Source organism: Callithrix jacchus, chromosome 13 (assembly GCF_049354715.1).
Source record: "Callithrix jacchus isolate 240 chromosome 13, calJac240_pri, whole genome shotgun sequence".
NCBI classification, from domain to species: Eukaryota; Metazoa; Chordata; class Mammalia; order Primates; family Cebidae; genus Callithrix; species Callithrix jacchus.
Window position 1 is genome coordinate 109,189,878 of NC_133514.1, and position 16,741 is coordinate 109,206,618.

Consider the following 16,741-nt stretch of genomic DNA (forward strand, 5'->3'; position numbering starts at 1 on the left):
AGATGTCTTTACATCCTCAGAGATTAATTCTCTTATTGTTTTGCAAACATTCACTTATTATTTTTATATACCATATACCAGTATCATAGGGATATATGCTTATGATCATATATTCCTCTTTCACGAATTGCTATTTTTAAATAATCTCAGAAATGTAAGATAGAGTGATTTACCTGTAATGTGTAGATTTTATATGACGTTGAAAACATCTGGATATCACTACTCCTTGAACCGAGTTAACATTTTTATTTCTAAGAGAGAAAATATATCAAATACATAAAATAAATTGTGATTAACATTTGTATTCTTCCACAGATTTTTCAAGATAATATTAATAAGCATTATTCATGTTGATATTCTGTAAGTAAATAAATACTCAGAGTGATAGAATTAATTTTTCTGGGACCTAAAAATAATTAAATGAGTCATTATCAGTTTCTGTGATTTCTTTTCTTTTTTTCTTTTTCTTTTTTTTAGATGGAGTTTTACTCTTTTGCCCAGGCTAGAATGAAGTTGCATGATCTCAGCTTATTGCAACCTCGACCCGCCTAAGTTCAAGTGATTCTCCTGCCTCAGCCTCCCAAGTAGCTGGTACTATAGGTACATGCCACCACACCTGGCTGATTCTTGTATTTTTAGTACAGGCAGAGTTTTACCATGTTGGCCAGGGGGGTCTCAAACTCCTGACCTCCGGTGATCCACCTGCCTTGACCTCCCAAAGTGCTAGGATTACAGGTGTGAGAAACTGTGCCAGGCCAAGTTTCATGATTTCTAAGAACCCTTTAATATATGTTCTTCATGGTAATTTTACTTAAATTAAATTTATAAGCAGTATAATAATAAAATATTAGGATATGATTGAATTCTTTCCTGATTTAAATTTTTGTTTTACCTTTATAATTTAATTGATGTTAGCTTTGGCTACTTATGTAAGTAGTTTTTAAAATAAAGATATATTTGAAATTTGAATCAAAACAAATTAATTTCAGGTTAAAGTTAATATCCACAGCAAAGCACTACACCTTGTGTCTGTGTGTATAGCAATTTATCATTAATACATCTATTTTAATATTTTCAGAATTAGTTAATAGTTTCATATTTTGATACAATATTATATACAGGGTTTTTTATAATTAGGTAAATTTAACAAATATATCTGTTCTATTCATGAAGAATGAAAATATACACTATTCAATACAGTTCATATAAATCTTATTGAGATGTATTCCCAAGTCTGATTCACACCACATAGACCATGTCTAATTCTAGTGTGAACAGAATTACTTAAGCGTCACCTTAAAAGCAAGAAAATCTGTTAACTGTCATTTGAATTGAGTCACCATTCAATTGTATGGAAACTTAAGCATTTATGTTGTTCAGTAGAACTGTCTCAATGGTGGCCAGGCAAGTCCTGAAAAACAGATTTCAGAATGACAAAAACATGTTTCTTTATATACCAAGACATCCAAACTGTTTTGTAATAATATCAGTAACAAATAATAAAACATACAATAAAGTACGCTAGAAGTTAATTTGTGTGTTGAATAATTTGTGAGTTTTTTTTTTTTTTAAATGTTACAGTTGAAACTTCCCTGGCATTAAGACTGGTAAAGCGTTCTTTGCTTGTTTTGTATAAATTCATACTATGATGATTAGAAAAAGAATGTGTTATGAGAAGAACTCTCAGTACTCTACTTGACAGGAATACAAAGAGGATATTCAGAATTTTGCTAAAACATAGTATTTCATATTTCTCAATATACGCTTTTGTCCCCAGTAGCATTGTCGTTATATTTGGATTACTTCTAGAATTTCCTTCATCTTCCATGTCAAACAATGTATTTCTAGAATTCTAGGTCTGAATTTCTTTACAAATTACATCACTGATTGATTTCTGCAGGCCTTTCTAAGTTTTATAGCAATAAAAAACGTTACAATGTTTCTATAAGTTTCCTTCTACTTTTTAAAGTCAATATATACCAATAAAATTGGACATTACAATGTACATATTAAAGAAAGAGCATAAAGCATGGTAATGTGAAATAGGCGGTATAATTGGTAATTTTTAAATATTCTAGATTTTCCTTACATAAGTAAGGTGACTATGCCTGGTATCTCTAATATTCTAAAGTCAAGTTGCTTTTAAAAAATACAACTTCCTGTTAGAAAGTGAACTGGCACATTGTGTTTTCTTACAAATCCTTAATACTAGACAAGTGAGTAATAAATTTGTAAAAATTCTGGCAGTGTATTTAGGTTAACCAATTATATCTTCCTTTAATTAACATTAAAGGAAGTCAAATAAATAAAATTCTAGTATTTCATGATTGTTGGCTTATAATCTAGTATTCCTATTATTAATTGTGTGAAGCACAGTGTTTAACATTTTATAACCCTCGCCTGTTTTTATTTCATTGGTCATTATGTTAATATAGGTATGGACAGATGTATGGATGCATATAACAGTCTGTACTACCTAAAATATGAGGGCAGAATTTTAATATTTACTATATTGTATACATAGTTTATCATAGCATCATTCCATAAATACATTATGAATGAACCAATAATAGATATTTGCATCTTCTATATGCAAGATATTGTACTAAATCCTGTGGATTTAATGTTAACAAAATAGAGAATCCTTGATGCCACAAATATTGAAACTACCAAGAATAGAAACCATGTTAAATTAACGGTCTTCAATTTGTAGCATTTTTATAAATTGGGAAGTATTAAATAATGTTTAACAATTATGCTTCTGGGAAAGTGGAATAAAGTAGATAAGTATATCCTCCTGCCTAAACAAATAAACCAAAATCCTAAGATTGTTTAATATCCTGAACAGTCAATGATAGAGAATAATTCCTCAGAGATGAGAAACTAACAAGTTGAGTCTTATTATTACCCAAGCATACAGCCTTGAGAGATTCTAGAGTAGGAGAGGCTGTGAAACTGCCAGGGTTGAGGAGAATAGGCTTGAAAGATTGAGGATGAACATTTTCTAGGGTTCACAGAACAAATACTAGAAAGGAGAGAGCTGTACAAGGAGAAAAGTCCCAAGAGCAGTGAAGGATCCTCTGCAAGTATTCAGCAGAGGACCGATTGGTGCATTCATGTGAAAAACGCCTCAGATGAGGAAAGAAGTATGCAATCTCACACAGGGCATGGGATACAACCTGTTCCACCAACCAGACAAGACTATTTCAGAATTTAGAGGGTATTGGATACGGTACTCAGGGGGCATTCCTTCAGTCGTGTGGTGTAGTTAGCCTGAATCTGAATGCTGCACTGATCCAACTTAAAATATCTTGTGAGCATGATTTAAAATGATCAAACTTGCTCTAATAATTTAGTTGTATCCCAGGAAATGGCACAAACTAGGATTATCAGACATAAAAATATCAGCAAGATACAATTTATTATGATGCAAAAAAATTAACCAAAATTATACTAAAGCATACAGAGATGTTCAGTTAACAAGAATAGGACATGAAAACACTTTTCGTAACAGTATTTCTAATGTTCAAAAAGTAAACGATCGTATACAATATATAAAATAGAGTCAAATGAAATTACAACATTTGACTTTTACAAGTCAAAGGAAAATTACAATATTTGTAATTTATGATACGTTATTGAAATCAATGGCAAAATCAATAAAGCAGACTGAAAAGATAAGTGAACTTTTAGGCATTGCAGTGAAAACGAATATAAAGAGAAAAGTAACTTAGAGTATTGTTTAACTGTAGGAAATCTGTAAGAAATATAATATATACGTAAATAGAGTCCATGAATAAGAGGCTAGAAGATGTAATGGTAGAAAAATATTCTTAAAATAGTGGCCAAACATCTTTTTAATTTGATGAAAGCTATAACCACCTAGAGTCAAGAAGTTTAACACTTCCCAAGCACAATAAACATAAAGAAAATCAAACTGAGTGGTATCATAACCAAGTTGCTCTGCTAACACGAAACTCTTTAACGTGACCAGAGAGGAAAGACATGCTTTTTAGAGCCAAAGAGAAAGATGAGAATGTCTGTAGATTCTTCATTAAAAAGAATGCAAAAGTGGAGAAATATTTTTAAGATAAAGAAAAAAATTACCAAATTAGAATTTTGTATCCAAAAGAAAACAATAATTACATAACAAAACTCACACACCCCAAAAACAAAAACCCATCACCTGGGAAATTCATATCCAACAAAAAGTCATTCAAATTTGAAGGGGCAATAAAAAATTATACAATTGAGAGAATTCATCTTCAACAGTCCATATTATAAGAAATATTATAGGCAGTCCTTCAGGCAGAGCAAAACAGACAGGATAAAAAGATGAATTTACATAGCATTGGAAAAAGTAACAGGATTGAATATAAAACATTTCCTTACTACCTAAATACTTGTAAACAACAACTGGCTCTGTAACACAATAATAACAATGTGTTGCCGGGTTTATAAGGCATGTGTAAGTAAATTATGTGCCTATCATGGCATAAAGTATAAGAGGGAAGAGGTCAAAGTAAGTATTTTTAATTTTTTTTTTTAAGACGGAGTTTCGCTCTTTTTTTTAATTGCATTTTAGATGTTGGGGTACATGTGCAGAACGTGCAAGATCGTTGCATAGGTACACACATGGCAGTGTGTTTTGACGCCTTCCTCCCCTTGTTACCCAGGCTGGAGTGCAATGGTGCAATCTCGGCTCACCGCAACCTCTGCCTCCTGGGTTCAGGCAATTCTCCTGCCTCAGCCTCCTGAGTAGCTGGGACTACAGGCACAGCTAATTTTTTGTATTTTTAGTAGAGACGGAGTTTCACCATGTTGACCAGGATGGTCTCGATCTCTTGACCTCGTGATCCACCTGCCTCGGCCTCCCAAAGTGCTGGGATTACAGGCGTGAGCCACCGCGCCTGGCCCATATTTTTAAATTCTTATGCTATATGTGAAATGTTATAATGTCACTTGAAGGTAGACTATTTATTGGTTGTCCATGTCACCAAGCAATATGTGACATAAACACTGCAAAATATTTGACAAATGCTTTCTTTCCTCATATCAGTGGGGATGACTGTTAAACAGAACACAGATTATTAGTGTCTAGAAATAAGACCTTGGGACTATCCCCTTAAGTTAACTAAAATTATTTGAACATCTAATATGTTATGAGTGTCTAGAAATAAGACTGTGGGACCATCCTCTTAAGTTAATTGAAATTACTTGAACATCTGATATGTTACATCACTATAATTAATCACATTTGTTAAAGCATACATTTCTCTAACAACAGAACTGAAGAATTTAAGACTTGTATCATATTCTTGAGTAGCTCTGTAAAGTTTTGGCAGTAGTTGAGATGTATTGGTATCATAGAAAAGTATACTGACAGTTGAAAATTCTGTTTTCGAGTACACTGATGATATGCCTCAAGCTGTTCTGTAATTGCATGATTTCAGAATTGTTTTTCACTGATGTGACCGAATTTTTCCAAAGTGATGCTTAATAGACAGAAAGCTGAAAACAGTTGCAGCCCTGCACTAAGATATTTTACAAGTAATTGCTAGAATGAGTCACCATTCCGGAGGCATGAGCAACATTGATTTTTTACTTCCTTTAAGGATTTAACTTTTTGTTCTGTTAACTTGTCTGAAAACCTTCAATAATGAAATTGTGCTGATTGAGCATTTAATCACAAACCTGTAAGGTAGTGACATATGGGAAAGTTTATTTCCTTAGTTTTTTCAAAATAAATTTGAAAAATAAAGGGCTGGAGATAAATAACTTGTAATAAACTTTGTTAAGATGAACTGTGTCTTGATGCCAACCCTATTTTAGGGTGAAAAGGCTTTGTATTATTTTTTAAATTGTAGATAAATGATATATAGATAGATCAGCGTCAAAATTTAGATCAAGCTACATGCCTCAGCTTTAACCCATTCTTAATGTTTATTTTGTCACTAGTTCCAAATAAATGATAAAACCAGGAAAGTCACTTCATATAATCAAAATAAGTTTCTTTCACCGATTGCCTCTAGTTTTATTTCATAAACTTACTTCTTATGGTATCAATATTTTTTATGATAAAAGTGTGTCTAGACATAGATGAGGTGTAAGCTAAGTCTGAAAATCATGATAAAAGAGACTATTTTATTCTGATTAGTATGTTTAAGATTACATTTAACATTTTATGTAAACAACATGATATATGTTTTTATTTTGTATTTTGCTGAAAGCAGTAGTTTATATTCTATGTTTCTATCTGTCTGTCTATCATTAGACAATAAGCAAATGCTAAGGCATTTATCTTTTTGGGGGTCCTTGGTACTGTCTTTCCGAAGAAGGCTCTTCATTACATCAACAAACTTGTACCTTACAGGCCTATATTCCAGGCATTAAGTTAGCTACTAGGAATACTGACAATAAATTCAAAGTCCATCTGGAGAAATTTGCAGGAAGTGTTTTGTGGTGATTAAAAACTAACACAATTTTCTTCAGTAATTCTTTTCTAATTCAAGTATGGGCCAATGTTGGTAGCTGTATGGAATAAATACTTGTATAAATAGTACTTACATAATCTCATCATTGCAGTTCTATGGAAGAAATACTGGTATGAATAGAACTTATATAGTCTCATAATTATAATTAAGTGTACAGATGATTTACTTGTAATAATACACACTTTCTCTTGATTTAGTATTTATGAGTGACTTTACTATTTCCTAGCTCTATCACCTTGTTTATTTCACTTAAACTTTCTGGTTTCAGTTTCCTTCCCTGAGAAATAAGGATAATAACTCATCACAGAACAGTTATGAAAATAAAATAGAATTTATGCAAATCAGGTTTAGAATAATGCCTGATGCATATATCACTAAATGCCAGATACTATTTTATTAAATATTAAGTAAACTATCACTTTTTAATTGTTTTAATCAAATGTGTAGAAAAATAATAGCTATCAAACATTAAAATTGCATTTATATTTCTAAAACAAACAAAAAATAAGCACTGTAAATACTCAAATGCCTCTTTCATAGGTTTGCCCCCATACAAAACCATTCTCTACTCCTCTATCAAAACATCCTTCTGAAATTCTATAACACTACAGATTGTAAAATTTACTAGTTAATTATTTAATAATTTTATTGTCATCATACCTTTTTTTCTATATTGTTTCTTTTTTTTTGCCAATTCTGCTTTCCCAACTGGATTTTAAGATATTTGAAAGCAAGTAATCGGTCTTGTCCTTTCCTATCCTCCAAATATTAAGTATATTATTAACTACTTAAACATTTCTCAACTTTATTTTTAACCATTTTAAACTGTAAATATTGCATGAAAAAGCTGACCTACTATAATGAAAACACAAGAATTTCATGGAAGATATTAATCCTCGTATTCTATTTGAAAAACAATTAAAAATAATGCCAGTTCAAAGTATGGTTTATCTCATTTTGTTCTCACCGTGGCTTATGAGAGTTGCTATTTCCTTATTTTATTCATTAAGAGTTTGAGACTCATAGAAGCGAAGTAGTTTGCTTAGCACTGCATAGCTAGACAGGGTAAGAGTGCAGGACCAAAATAAAAAATAGTTTATCTAATTTTAAAGCTTAAAATAGTCATTTAAAAAATCTCTAACACTATGTAACTGATTTTATTGGCTTACACGTCTCCATTATCTTAAGCCTTTCATTTTTTATTTCAATAAATATTCTGGAATATACATACCGATACTCATATTCAAATTTTATAGAAAGTAGCAATGAAACATTTATGCTGTGTCTCTGTTATAAAGCAACAGCCCTTTAGCTGGAAAGAGATGTCTATGTTAAATATCTTTATAATTTTATGAAGAAGACGCTGACAGAAACAAAGAAGCAGGCAAGCTTGTTTCTTAAATTCCACTAGGAAACGCTTTCAACAATAGGAGAACATTCAGGTTCATAATTTCATTTTTTTTCATACATCTCCATTACATTCTATTTCTGAACAAAGCATCATATCTCCATCACATGGTTTAAAATTAACTGTGTGAAACAAAACTCAAGTATTAAAAGTTAGATGTAAAATAAAAAAAAAGACATACATGGAAGAATAATTTGAGGAATAAACTTCACTTTCATATATAGAAATTTGTTATTTTCTGCCAGATGAGCTGGTGTTAAAACATTTGCCATTTAGCAGAAAGTGTTGCTAAGGAAAAATGAAGATGTCAACTCAATATTTTCCTTAGATCTTGTTCTCTCTGACTGTTCTCTAAATCTGACATGTTTTGGAGGTCTGTGTCTTCAACTACACGATGTGCTTAAATATTATTTTGCATATTTCCAACACAGCACTTAGAACATATCAAATTATGTATTATATATTATGAAATTTCCTTTTTAAATTTGTGAACAATGAAGATCTCCAAGATTAAAGAACCATCCTGCCATTGTCCCTCAGACAAAGCTGCTTTATTTTCCCTGACTACAACACATTCCTTCATTCTTCTATGCTTTTATAAATAGCTTTTCCTTAAAAATTTAAATGTTCTCTTTTCTCATTTCCCTTTTCTTTCTAGCAAGATATTTATCCCTCAAGTTTAATTTTATATACTATAGTAGTCATGACTTCATAAACACGCAGAGGATTATAGCTCTGCCCTAACTTTTGACATATTTTTATGTGAATATTTATTAGGTTTTTGCCAAATGGCAAAAACCGCAATTACTTTTGCATTAACTTAATAGCTATGCTTTTTGGTTCCTATTTTTGCCTTTTCCTTTGCCTAGCATCCTGTTTTCCTACTGTGTACCTGTTGCTTTTCCATCCTGACTGACTGTCTTGGGCCTATCACCATCAATATCCCATCTTCTTCCCCTTTGTTGAGTCATGTAGGGTATGAACCTTCAGTAGGAAATCATACTCTGTGTAGCCTGCAGTGATTGGACTCAGGTATATGCTGGCAACAGAACAGATCAGAAACTTCCCTGATATTGATATATGACTGCTGGGAAAGAATTTGCTGAACTAGAAGTAATGTCATTGTGGGGCTGTTTTCTTGCCTTCTGGCTGGGGAGAATCTACAGGAAAATAGAGCCAAGTGATGTGAAGGGGAGCCTTCCTGCCATTGTTACAGTGCCAGATCCAGAGTAATAATCTGGAATCCAAATCCATCTCTGGACTTTACAGTTTGTAAAATATCCCATTTCCTTTTTGACCAGGTTAACTAGAGTTGAATTTCATTATTTTTTACAACCAGGTGTGTTCTAATGAACATAAATTATTAACAGGAGGTCATTTAAATATATAGTTAGGGAACAAAAAGTAGCAAGAACCTTTCTGGCTTTGACACCCAAATTTTCAAATGATTGGAAAGGGAAAGTTTGAAAGCTTGTACCTTACTTTGTTTTCTAGCTAACACACCCAATTGTATGCCTTTAGGTTATTTAATAGAGAGAAGTGAAGGTGTATTTGTGTTTCTTTAAGCAGTATTCAATAGGTTCCGGATGAAGGGGACATTCTTGGGTTCATGTTGGCTCTTCTAATGATTTTGCATATCTTTGTTTAGAGACTTCCTTTTAACTACTTCTAGCTTTCCTAGGTTGGGCTGAAGATCAGACTATCAAATACCCTGTGGGATATATAATACTTGTGATGTTTGCCTCAGATAGAAATATTTTGCCCTGCATTTCTGGGTAATGAAGAACCACATGAAACCCAAGGCATAGGTGTATGGAGAATGATACATTTCACCATTTCACACAGAGCTCTTGCACTTGACAGTGGAAGTAGCAACTGAGCACAATGAAATTATTATTATTATTATTATTATTATTATTATTGGCAGATGTTAGGGGGATTTGTGATTTTGATAGTTCCATGATGTAAAGACAAATTAACGAAGTTATGTTGAAGTTTTATGTATGGGAACATGAGTCTATTTACATTTGCTTTTTATGGTAGTAAATGCAATGGAAAATCATTATTTTCCTAGTACCTCTTTTATATCCAGCAGAGAACATCTGGCCCCCATCAGTATGGCTATTAGGAGATTAGGAGATGCTCTTGCCTACTTTTAGCTGATTACTGCTGAGTCTCAAATGCCTGTTGGCCCTGAGCAGGGTCAGTATGTGGCATGAGCCTGGCTAGTTATCCTGTAACGTGTCTCTGAATCTTTGGTCTTGGCTACATGTTTTTAACCCATGATTGAAGCAAGGGCACTAGTAAAGAAATTGTGTCTTTTTGGGGGGTGGGAGGAAGTGGAAGAAAGTAAGGGGAGGAGCTGTTAGGCTAGGAGAGGGTTTAGCTAGTGAGGTTGTGGCTGCCCTTTGTCAAGCAACTTGGAAAAACTAAGTCTATAGAATGACTCCAGGTTGTGAAAGACACAGAGATGAAAAGACAGTTAATAATGGTATGTCTTTTATTCCTGTTTAAAACAAACACCCTCCAGCTGTATTTTTATATATATTCATACTTGAATATTTTGATTATTATTTTAAATAAATAAATTTGGAATTCAATTAGACTAAAAATCTTCTTCAACTAAAAATCATCTATGGGCTTAGAGATGAAAATATGTGTTGCTAATAATTATATCCCCAGCGACTAGCATTATGTCTGACACTAATCAATGCATGGTAAACTGGTGAACGCATGCAAATGCATAAGCTATTATTGAACATGCTTAAGTAGGATCAGAAAATCAATAAAATTATTGTTCAGATGAAATTTGTATTCCTTACCTTTCTAAAAATAACACCGCTATTTTGCTTATTTACAATCTTATGTGTCTGATAAGTTTTAGTTTCAAATTATATGTGTTAAAAGATATAAGGCAAATATATTCTTTTTTTCTTTTATAATTACAAAACCCATTTTATAAAATTATAAGTAAGTACAGTGCAAAAAAAAGAAAATGGAGGGATAGAGTAAAAGGAATATTAAATGTCAAAATGTGCTTTCTTGGCTTTATCTGGGAGAACACTATCAGTCATTGCTACAGTTGACAAGCATTACCAACGTTTTAGAATTCTCAGAAATAGGACAAGAGAAACTATAGTTCCTTTTTAACAGTAAATTTTTAAAGACTTGTACTTTAGTGGTTTATATGATTTAATTTTGCTTTCATTGAAAATAATTTTAGCCTATAAATTGAAAATAATAACCCTCATCACCCAAATTCATTTAGAAAAGTTTATTGGTGAAACAGGTTACTAACATTTTTAGTAAACACAATTATATGAGTAATTGAAAAATGTGTTATATTTTGAAAGATGAATTTCAATATTCAACTACATAGCATGATGATTGGAGGTTCTAATATGTCTTAGTTATAAGGTAAATATATTTCATGAAAGTACATATGGAATGTCACTTTAATGTAACCTATTTGCATTCATTTAAAGCTTGTTTTGTGCTAACTCATTTTACCACATTTGCATTTAAATGTATTATATGTTTCTAAGAGAATAAGATAGGCTTAGTAATATTAGTTAATGTGGCTCTAATGCAATTACATTACATATAATATTTTTACTAGCTTTTGTTTTCAAAGAGTATTTTTTAGAATTTCTGTACTTAGAAGTATTTTCTTTTGCATGCTAAGAAAATGTCACTGATTCTATTTGTTTAACTTTAGATTTGCTATTAAAATATAAGTGCCATAATTAAAATATACTATTTGAGTCAGAAATAAAGCATAGTGCTGTGGTTATAAAACAGATTTTAAGGTCACTTTCTCTAGATTCAAATTCTGTCTCCTCTACTTACTACCAGCCTACTATAAGATAATCTTTGTAAACATCATTTTTCTGCAATACAAAACAGTAATAAAAATATCTTTTAAGATATACTTCTATGAATAAATGAGATGATAAATATAAGACATACAGAAGATGTTTTATTGCTCTGATGTCTACATATGAAAATTGAAGTAAGATTAATGTCTGTATTTCTTGCTTTTCCTTTTTTTTTTTTTTTTTAATGTCAGAATGCTGTTACGGGGCTTCCATTTCCAGGGAGAAAGAGTAGATGTGCCTTTCCACATTGCCCCCATGACTTACAACTTACCATCATGATTATTATATAAATACAAAATAGGCCGGGCGCAGTGGCTCATACCTGTAATCCTCCACTTTGGGAGGCCATGGCCGGCAGATCACAAGGTCAAGAGATTGAGACCATCCTAGCAAATATGGGGAACTGTCATCTCTACTAAAAATACAAAAATTAGCTGGATGTGGTGGCACATGCCTGTAGTTCTATCTACTTGGGAGGCTGAGGCAGGAAAATTGCTTGAACCTAGGGGGCAGAGGTTGCAGTGAGCCGAGATCACGCCACTGCACTTCAGCCTGGGTGACAAAGTGAGACTCCATCTCAAAAATAAAATAAAATACACAAAATGCTAAATGTTGTAAAGAAGACAGCCAGCCAGGAAGCCAGATAGCCAAAAATGACACAGTGGTCAGTTCTTTATTTTCTTCATATATCCCAGACTTACAGTCAAAGAAGCTGTCCATCTGGAAATGACAACAGGGCCTCCAACTAAATCCTTTTCTCTGTAATCACCGGATTAGAGGCAACATGGCAAAAGAGAAAACGTTTAGTCAATAAGCACCCTACCACAACCAAGCACCTCAAGAAGAGCTGTGCCCTTCCACCCTCTACGTGTCAGCAAAGTCTGAGTGGTGAGCCTAGATTTCTATCCTTGTAAAACTGTGAATAACTGCCCCAAGAAATTCTCCATAGTAGTTGCAGGGAGGGATAAAGAGGGAGACAAAATTTCTATCCCCGCAGGCCAGTAATGAGGCTCCTCTAGGCTTCTCTTTCTACTTTTGGATGATGTCAGAGGCCGCCTGGTGGAGAGTCAGGACCTTTACTATTTCGTAATGTCAGTGAAGCCACCCCTGCAGAAAGATAGAGTAAACGGCTTTGGGGAGTCAGAATTCTCACCCCTAGCTGGCAGTGATGAGGAGCCCCTTCCCTTGAAGCATCAACAAAGGTTGAATTGGGAACCTATTAATAGATGTCTACCTCCACCACACGTTAATGAGACATTCATTCATCTGCTGCAGACATGAAAAAAAATAGTTACAGCAGATGGCTTAAATATAGTATAGAATCTCATAACATAACATGATAATGCCCAGGTTTCAATCAAACGTCACTTGTAGTGCCCAAAATCAGGAATGATATCATGATACATAATAAGAAATATATATTTTGGTCTTTGACCCCATTTCCTGGCTCATAGCTCCGAAAACCAATAGAATCTCCAAAGTGATATTTTTGCATGCTAATCAGATGACTGATGGCTGAGGCCTCCTTGATAGCCTAAGAATGGGTGTGGGTTGCCAGAGGAATGAACCACTTGATGATACGGTTTGTAATTTTTATCCCCATTTTTGACTCCAGGTAGGAGAGAGGGGCTAAAATTTGATGTGGTCACCATTGGCCAATGATTTAATTAATTATACACTATACAATAAGGGCTCCATAGAATAACAAAAGCTTGGGGCTTGGAAAGCTTCTGGGCTGCCAGACACATGGAGAGTGGTGTGCCCAGGGAGGACAGAGAAGCTCTGTACTCCTTCCCCCCATACCTTGTCTTATGAATCTATTTCTCCTATTTCTGAGTTATACCCTTTTATCATCTGGGTAAGAATGAAATGTTTTCCTGAGTTCCGTGAATCATTTTTAGCAACTAATTGGACCTGAGGAAGGGGTTGTGGAAAACCCCTTGAATGAATAGCTGATTGGTGAAACACAGGTAACCTGGACTTGTGATTGACACCTGAAGTGGGAAAGCAGTCTTGTAGGACTGAGGCAGTAATCTGTTACATCTGATGCTATCTCCAGGTAGAGAATGTCAGAATTGAGTTAAACTGTAGGACAATCAGCTGATGTTAAAAAGTCGGTTAGTGTGGAAAAATCTTCCCCTACGCTGATACACGTGTTGGTGATCAGAACTATTCTGTGTTGAGTGAGAGTATGGGAGAAAAACAGTTGTTGGTTTTGTTTTTTGTCTTGTTTTCTATACACAAACTTTTGAATGATCTCAAACTTAATGAAAACAATCAAGAGAAGTCAATACAGAGAGTATAGATATATTAGTTGTCAGACAAAAATTTTAATGCAGACAATGAAATGCTTTAGCAAGCACCTAGGAACATACTGGGAACAAACGCTAGAAAGCCTCAGTGAAAAATAATCTCAGCAATGAATAGAATATGTCTAGAATAATAAAAGGGAAATAGGAAACAAAGTGAAAAGTACAATAATCAAAGAAAAGCCAGCTGGAATAACCCAAATTTAGAATCAATAGGATGCAGGAATCAGCAAACTTGAAGAGAGAACAATAGAAATTACCCGATCTGAACAATGGAGGAAATAGACCGAAAAAGCAATAAGCAGAGTCTCAGGTCCAGTGAGGCTGTTACCAATGTTTTAATAGTTATGCTATTGAAGTTCCAGAATGAGAAGAGAAAGAGGGTGACAATAAAAAGGTATTTGAATGGCAGGAATCATGAAGTCCATAATGAATAATACAATATATCAAACTGCTGGAAGAAAAGCATTGGTCAACTGGGAACTGCATGTTCAGTGAAGCTGCTTTTTAGGAATGAAAGAGAAAGGAAGAAATGAAGCAAAACTAAGTGAATTTGTCACCAGCAGATCTAACCTCAACGTGCAGATAAAGGAAGTTGTCTGCACAGAAAGAAAGAAAAGGAAAACAACCCGAAAAACCCTAGTACACCAGGAAAGAAAAAAATAACATGGTAAGCATAAATATAGGTAAATAGGCTTTTTTTTCTTCTTCTGTTGAGATTTGTGAATTTCATTTTATGATTGAATAAAAAAATCTAACCCTGTGTAATAAGGTTTGGAATGTATGTAGGAGCAGTATTAAAAACAATTACATTATAATTAGGAGCGTAAAAGAGAAGCACAGTTCTAGCCTTCATCAAACTGGTAAAATGATTACACTGGTTGACTTAACAGGTTATGCTTATAAATATAATACTTAGTGCTATTACTACAAAAACAACACATAGGCATATTCAAAAACACTATAGATTAATCAAAATAAAATTATTTTTTTAAATTTCAAGCAATTCATCAGAAGGCAAGAAAAACAAAACGAAGAATGAGAAAACAAATAGAAAAATAAAATTGCAGACTTAAGCCCTAGCATACCAATACTTTTATTAAATAAAAATGGTCTAAGTGCACCATTTAAAGGAAAGACCATAGCATAATAAACTTAAGAAAATTACCTGCTATATGTTGTTTACAAATAAATGACTTCAAATACAGCAATATAGGCAGGTTGAAAGTAAAAGGATGAAATAAGGTACATCATGCAAACAAAGTAAGGCAGTAGTGGTTATATTAATATTAAATAAAGGATACTTCAGAGCAAATAAAATTACTAGACAAAGACACAATCTAAGAAGGCAGAACAAATGCAATATGTACGCAACATAAAACAGAACTGCAAAAATCTGAAGCAAAATCTGATAGACCTGAGAGAGCAGACAACCCACAGTTGTGTTAGAGAGTTCAGCAAGCTTCTCTCAACAAGTGACAAAACAACAGCACAGAAAATCAGCAACAGCATAGAAGAATGCAATGGCATCAAGAACAGAATCCAGTCTACATTTATAAAGCATTCTCCCCAATGACACAATACACATCGTTTTCAAGTGCCTATGGAACAAATACCAAAATGCGTCATACCCTCCACAATAAAATAAACTCAGAACATATAAAATAATTAAAGTAAATAAAAGTATTATATTAGTCTGTTCTCAAGTTGCTAATAAAGACATTCCTGAGACTGGGTAATTAATAAAGGAAAGAGGATTTATTAACTCACGTTCAGCTGGCTCTGGAGACCTCAGGAAACTTATGATCATGGTAGAAGCGGAAGCAAACATATACTCCTTCACATAAAGACAGCAAGGAGAAGAATGAGTGCCCAATGAAGGGGGAAGCCCCTTATATAACCAGGAGATCGTATGAGAACTAACTCATTATCACAAGAGCAGGATGGGGGAAACTGCCCCATGCTGCAATTATCTCCACCTGGTCTCTCATATGACATGTATGGATTATGGGAACTACAATTCAAGATGAGATTTTAGTGGGGGACACAGCCAAACAATTATCAAATGTGTTCTTTAAAAAAAAAAAAAAGAAAGAAGGAAATCAATAATAGAAAGATAGAAAAATCTCCAGATACTTGGAAACTAAACAATATACTTATGAATAATCCATAGGTCAAAATAAAGTTCAAAGGGAATTTTTAAATATGCACATAACTGAATAAAAATTAAAATACAACATGTCAAACTGTGTGGAACCAAGTAAAAGCAGTGCTAAGAAAGAAATAGTTAACACGAAATGCACACTTTAAAAGAGAAAGAAATGTATCAAATCACTAATCTAAGTTTACACCTTCACAACGTAAAAATGAAGAGCAAAATAAACCTAAAACAAGCAGCAGGAAAAGATAATAAAGACAAGCAGATACCATTGAAATTTAAAAGAAAATAAACAATTGTGAAAAGCAATGAGGAATAAAGCTTTATTTGAAAATATCAATGAAATGAACACTCAGGCTATACTAAAAAAGCAAAAAAAAAAAAAAAAAATTAATAGCAGGACTAAAAGAACCAGTGATATGGTTTGGCTTTTTCCCCACCACAATTTTCTGAATTGTAGCTCCCTGAGCCCTAATGTATCATGGGAGGGACCC